This window comes from Galeopterus variegatus, unplaced genomic scaffold (genome assembly GCF_000696425.1).
Source record: "Galeopterus variegatus unplaced genomic scaffold, G_variegatus-3.0.2 Scaffold342, whole genome shotgun sequence".
Taxonomy (NCBI): Eukaryota; Metazoa; Chordata; class Mammalia; order Dermoptera; family Cynocephalidae; genus Galeopterus; species Galeopterus variegatus.
The window spans coordinates 324,513-331,135 of record NW_007726453.1 but is presented as its reverse complement, the minus strand read 5'-3'; the positions used below and the strand labels follow the sequence as shown (position 1 = coordinate 331,135).

Here is a 6,623-nt window from a genome sequence, read left to right as displayed (position 1 = left end):
AAGGCTGTGAGAAGGTAGATATACTCATATGTTGCTGCTCCGAATGAAAGAAAGTATGGCCCTTGTGGAGGGAAATCTGACAATATGAGGATATTTCAAAGTTCATAGAAAAATAGAATTAAAAAGTAAGAATCTTTCCATGATATTTTGAAGTACCCTACACTGTAGCAAAATTGCATATGTATCTATTGATCCAGAAGTTTACAGTGATATCCATTGCCATACTATTTGCAATGGCAAAGACTGGAAACAATTTAAGTGCTTGTCAATAGAGGATCAATTGAATAAGTAATGCTATGTCCACACAATGGAGTACTATGCAGATGTAGTAAGGAATGAAGAGTTCTATATTATGCTTTGGAATGAGCTCCAGAATATAATTAATATAAAAAAGCACATTGGAGAAAAGCATATGTAGTATATGCTATTATTTATCCAATAAAGGGAGGGGATATGTAAATATATTTATTATTATATTAAAAAACAGGGTTCAGATCTCTTTTCTGGCTAGATGCCCAAAAAAAAAAGGAAAGAAAGAAAGATAAACCAAAAAAAAATGTAATGTTATTTATAGAAGAAAGGAACAAATAGTTGGAAGGGAGAGTAATAAAAGCTAAACTTTTCTGAATATATATTGTTTCAGCCACTTGACTTTAGAACAACGTAAATATCTTATATGATTATAAAAACTTAAATCCCCCCCCAAAAAAAGGCAAACAACTTTTAAAAAGTAAAAGTAAAATCAAACAAATAAGCCTAAATTGGCAGTATAGGCACATGGAGAGTAAGTATTTTAAGTAATCTAAAAATATCTCTAGTGAGATATATTTGATGTTTAAATAGAAGTCCTCTCTCCCACCCCCCAAAAAACATTTTTAGTAAGTATATTGTGATGGTTAATTTTAGGTTCAACTTGACTGGATTGGGGGATGCCCAAATAGCTGGTGAAGCGTTATTTCTGGGTGTGTCTGTGAGAGTGTTTCCAGAAGAGACTGGCATTTGAATCAGTGGACTGAGCAAGGAAGATCCACCTCAGTGTGGGTTGGAACCAGCCAATCAGCTGGAAGCTCAAATAGAACAAAAAGAGAAAAGGTGAATTCACTCTCCTGGAGCTGAGACACCCTTCTTCTGCCCTTGGATATCAGAACTTCAGGTTCTCTGGCCTTTGGAATCCAGGATTTGTGCCAATGCTCTCCCACCCTCCACCCCCACACCTCCCAGGTTCTCAGGCTCTCAGCTTCAGACAGAGTCACACCATTGGCCTGCCTGGTTCTCAGGCCTTCAGACTTAGACTGAGCCATGCTACAGGCCTCCTGGCTCTCCAGCTTACAAACAGCTTATCGCAGCACTCCTCAGCCTAAATAATTGTGCGAGCCAATTCCCCTAATAAATTTCTTCTCATCTATCTCTCTTTCTATATATGTATATACACACTCATATGTCCTATTGGTTCTGTCTGTCTACAGAACTCTGACTAATACACATATTGACAATAATATTGGTGTTGTAACAACAGCAATCATATATATACATATATATTTCCACCACTGTAGTAACGTCCACTCCTAGCACTCAGATCTTGATTTCTAAATATTATTTCATATTAAAAGAAACCAGGGCTCCTTGGATAACTGGCTGATTCCAGGTCTGGTACAAGAAACATACAAGATGATCCTGGAACATGTCGTTTTATTATAAAATACTCTTAAAGGAGCTAGTAAAGCTTTGGGGCTATGTCTGAAGTCCTCTAAACCAACTTGACAACAGTTCCACCAGACAAAAATGGGAACATCAGCAAGAATAGTAACTCCAGTGGGTTGAACCTCTTCAAATATGTTTAAATCTGTGAGTACAAACAAACAAAAACAGAAAGAAATCAGATCATGTTGGAAGAGCTTAGGGAATCACATGAGTCTGAAAACTGTTAAATAAAGGTAAAGAATCAAACTTTTATTATGCTTTTTCTGTATCAACTGTGCCAAGTATAACTGAACTGCTGATGAAGGAACATACCCATTATAGTAATATTCCAGCAAAAAAAAGAATAGGGAATGATAGTCTCATGATTTTGCAACCAGTAAAGAAAGAGTGGATCTAGGGAATAATCATAATGGCTGCCAACAACTCAAAAAGAGAGAGACTTAGATACTATGTATCACCTGATTAAAGTACACATCACCACCAATGAAGCATTTAAAAAAATTCTTTTAACCTGAATCTGAAAGGCTATATATCTAACTTCTAATTTAATAATAAATACAGGAGATAGGAATATATTAAACTATACTAAAGGAAAGTAATTAGCAAAACTTAGACTGTGGGAAACTATGACAATCCTATTTTTCAACAAAAAATATTGCAAAGAAGAATTTCAAAAAAGAAAAGAGGTTCAGAAGAAAGCACTTTAAACCCAGATTTCAAGGAACAACCACAAAGAAAGTTCCAAGAAATATAAGCATGCACCCTATAATCCTAGAAAGAAGCTTCCATAAGTAAGTTTCAGCAGAAACAACAGGTAACACTCAGGTTCATAAAGATGGCAGATACTGAAAGAATCTAATATAGAAGGTAGAGTTAAGTTTAATATGGTTACAGAAATGAAGAAGAGAATCAAAGATATACAGAAGAAAGAATATTAAAAATATGACTTGGAAGATTAAAATCAGATAACTAGAACTTTTAGAAATGAAAATATTATAACAAATTAGAAAGCAACAAAAACACATGAATGAATTAGGCAGATTAACTGAAGAGAGAAATTGTAAACCAGAAGATAGCTCTGAGAAGCTATCAAAATTAGTCAGATTGCAACATAGAAAAAAAAATGAAAAATTTGAATGCAAGGTGATACTTTGAGGATGGATTAGCAACAGTCTTCTAACTAAAGTTCTAGAAGGTTATGAAAAAGAATGAAGTGAATCAATTTTCAAAATAACAGCTTTCCAGAACTAATGACAAATGCATAAATTCAGATTCAAGAAGCTCGATTAATCCTAAATAAGATTTTTAAAAGAAATTAACATATAGACATATTGTAATAAAACTAAAGAAAACAAAAGATAAATAGGTCATCTTAAAAGCAGCCATAGAGAAAAGGAACATAACTTTAAAAGGAGCAATAATCAGACTGACTGTTTTTCCAACAGCAATTCTGGAAGCCAGAAAATAGTGGATTGGTGCCTTCAGAATTTTGAGAGGAAATTAACTGTCATTTCAATAAGATTCTCTTCCAAGTAAAAGGATCAATAAAACACATGTTTTTTTTTAGGCAAAAACTGTTTACTACTAGAGGCCATCAATAAAAGAATTTCTAAAGGCTATATTTCTTCGGGACATACTTTCAGAATAAGGAAACAATCCCCAAAGGAAGGTCTAAGGTTAAGAAGAAATGAATGAAAAAGAAAGAAATAGTAAAAATGGTTAAATCAAAATAAACATTGATTGACTGTATATTCTAAAAGTATCTAATTTCTGGGTCAGAAAAAAAAAACCTAGCATATGTGTTGCAGAGGAGTTGCTTTGATTGGTAGAAGGTAAAGATATCAGTTAACTTTAGATTTTAAGTTAAATACATATGTTAAATTTCCTAGGGAAACACAAAAATACGAACAGAATGTATAACTTACAAACTACTAGAGATTTTTTAAAAAACAGAAATATAAATAAAATCAGTGAAAAAGCAAGAAGGAAAGGGGAGAAAAAAGACAATAAAAAAAAGAAGAGAAATAGAACAAAATAACAAGGTCGAAATGAATACAGACATATCAGTCGTCAATATAAGTGAATCAAACTCTGGTAAATAAATACAGAGATACTCAGAATGCATTTAAAACAAATAATTGCTGCATACAAAGGACAAAACTAAAACCAGGAAATACAGAGTTAAAGTGAAATGATGGAGAAAAGATATAGGGACAATTCTTAACCAAAATATTGCCACAGTGGCTGTATCAATATCAGACAAAATAAACATTAAGAGAAAATGGATTGCTAGTGATGGAGTTTGGATATGTTGTCCCCTCCAAAACTCATGTGGAAATTTGATCCCTAATGTGGCAGTGTTGGAAACTGATTGAGTCATGGGGGTGGATCCCTCATGAATGGATTAATGCTCTCCCTGGGGGCGGGGGAATTAATGAGTGAGTTATCGCTCTAGTAGTTCTTGCAAGAGCTCATTGCTTAAAAAGACCCTGGCACCTTCTCTCTCTCTTGCTTCCTCTCTCCTGCTTCCTGTAACCATGTGATCTGTTTGTACCTGCCAGTTGCTTGCCACTTTCTGCCATGATTAGAAGCAGCCTGAGGCCCGTGCCAGATACAGCTGTCCCAGAATTGTAAGCCAAATAAACCTCTTTCCTTTATAAATTACCCAGTTTCAGGTATTTGTTATAGCAACACAAACCAAACTAAAACAACTAGCAATAAGGAGGGTAACAGCATATTGTTCAAAGGTTTAATTCATCAAAAGATATTACTTTCTTGGTACCATGGCATTCAGTTGCAAAACTGGCCTGTTCATCCTTAACAGTAACTTGTCAAGTTTAGGGACCAGGAGCCCCTGGATGCTGGACTCTGGGGCCAATTTTCTGCACCTGGATGCATTTCGTTCCCAACATCACATTTAGTCACTCTGTGGTAGAAAGCCTCCTCAAGCAGCTAGACCAGGACCCTTTCTTTGACATGCACATGATAGTATTCAGGTTGGAACAGCGGATAAAGTGCATGGTGGTAGCAGGACCCAATCAATATACCTCTCATCTTGAGGTTACTGAAATTACAGGGGCTTTGGCTAAAGACATTTGTGAGAACAAGATAAAGTCAGCCTTCCCATCAAACCAGGAACTACTGGTGAGCATTTGGCACCATGGGCTAATCAGATAAGTATAGCCTTGTTTATGACAGTGGAATCTGGGCTTGATAGGCAGAAATTCATTGAAGATATAAAGCCATTTTCACTGATTGAGTTCCACAGAGTACTGTGGCGGAGTGGGCCTGACACTGTTCATAAATGCACGGAGATAGGAGGTAACATAATTCTGTCTGGCAGTGCTAATTTTTTTTTTTTTTTTTTTTTTTTTGACCAGTAAGGGGATTGCAACCCTTGGCATGGTGTGGTCAGCACCATGCTCAGCCAGTGAGCGCACCAGCCATCCCTATATAGGATCCAAACTCGGCCTTGGCGCTCCCAGTGCTGCACTCTCCCGAGTTAGCCATGGGGCCAGCCCTGGCAGTGCCATTTTGAGGAGTAAAGACCCTATATCTGTGATCAACACGTTAAGAAATGTTTGCTCAGAAGCTGCACAGAAACATTCCCTTGATGAGTGAAACCTCAAAGAATCCAGTGTTTTGGTCATATAATCTTGCAATGGAAAGCAAGAATGTTGGCTACCAAATCATATTGCAGTTGAGGCAGTGCTGCTTTTCTGAGCAATTATTCATTCCAGTAACTACAATCTATCTATTGTACAGGATGTTCCAAGAAGTTAGAAATTGGTGTGTACGTTATAACTACATCATAGTGATAGAATTTAAAGAATAGTGTTAATACCCTGCTTTTATTTGGAGACAATTACTAGGAAGAGTCAAAATATGACAGTAATATTAAGGTTGTAAGCAAAAATGATGTCTTAATGACTAAGGAAGACACAAAAGGGTACTTAAAAGAATCATGGAAATATAGAATTAAAAGATCATGTGAATCTTTCCATGAGCTTTATGAAGTACCCTCACATTAGTTACTGTTAAAAAATTTTTTAAAAATATTTTTCCTCATTCTAAAAAGAATTCTCTGCTGTTTCTCAGATATTTTCCAAAAGCAAAGGAAATCTTTATGGTTTTTCCTGTTTTATGTCATTTGTGATTTGTCTATATACTTGATAATGATTAGAATGAAACTTATGAGAAATTAACCTTGGACCTGGCTGGAATGGTTTACAATATTTTTCTTATGTTGAAATCTTTCTATTTTTCACTTTTCACCTTACACTTGATGCATAAAACTATTAAAAAGTGTATGCTGTTTAGGGATACATTTTCAGGTGGTCTGTGGTCTATGCTAAAATGCAAATGTATGTTTTATCCATCAGCTTTGCTGAAGGGGCAAATTATTCAGTGATTGTTTTCCCCTTTCTTTAATCCACCCTCCATCCTTAAGGACATTAAAAAATGCTTTTGCCTTAGTTCTGAGTAGAAAGGAAAAGTAAAGTCTCTGAAGGTAATATCCAAGTGAATCTTGACTCTGCCCTTTCCAGTTATTTGACCTTAGCAAATCACTCAACCTCTTTGAGTGTCTGTTATTCGTTTATAAACTTAATGTAGTTATAACAACTTTTCAGGGTTGTGTTGAATATTAAAAGAGGTAACTTTATACAGTCATGTGCTGCTTAATGACAAGGATACATTCCAAGAAATGCATTGTTAGGGAATTTCCTCATGTGAACATTATAGAATATACTAACACAAATCTAGATGGTATAGCCTGCTACTACCTAGGTATATGGTATAGCCTATTGCTACTATATGAGCAATGCATTGCAATATGATGTTATGATGGCTATAATGTCACTAGGCAACAGAAATTTTTCAGATCCATTATAATTTTAGGGGACTTCTTTTGAATATGTGGT

The 6,623-nt window shown here is 35.4% G+C and overlaps 1 pseudogene; it reads left to right on the top strand.

Moving 5' to 3' along the window:
• The first annotated feature begins 4,484 nt into the window (after positions 1-4,484).
• On the top strand, positions 4,485-5,322 carry LOC103586470 (annotated as a pseudogene).
• The last annotated feature ends 1,301 nt before the right edge of the window (positions 5,323-6,623 follow it).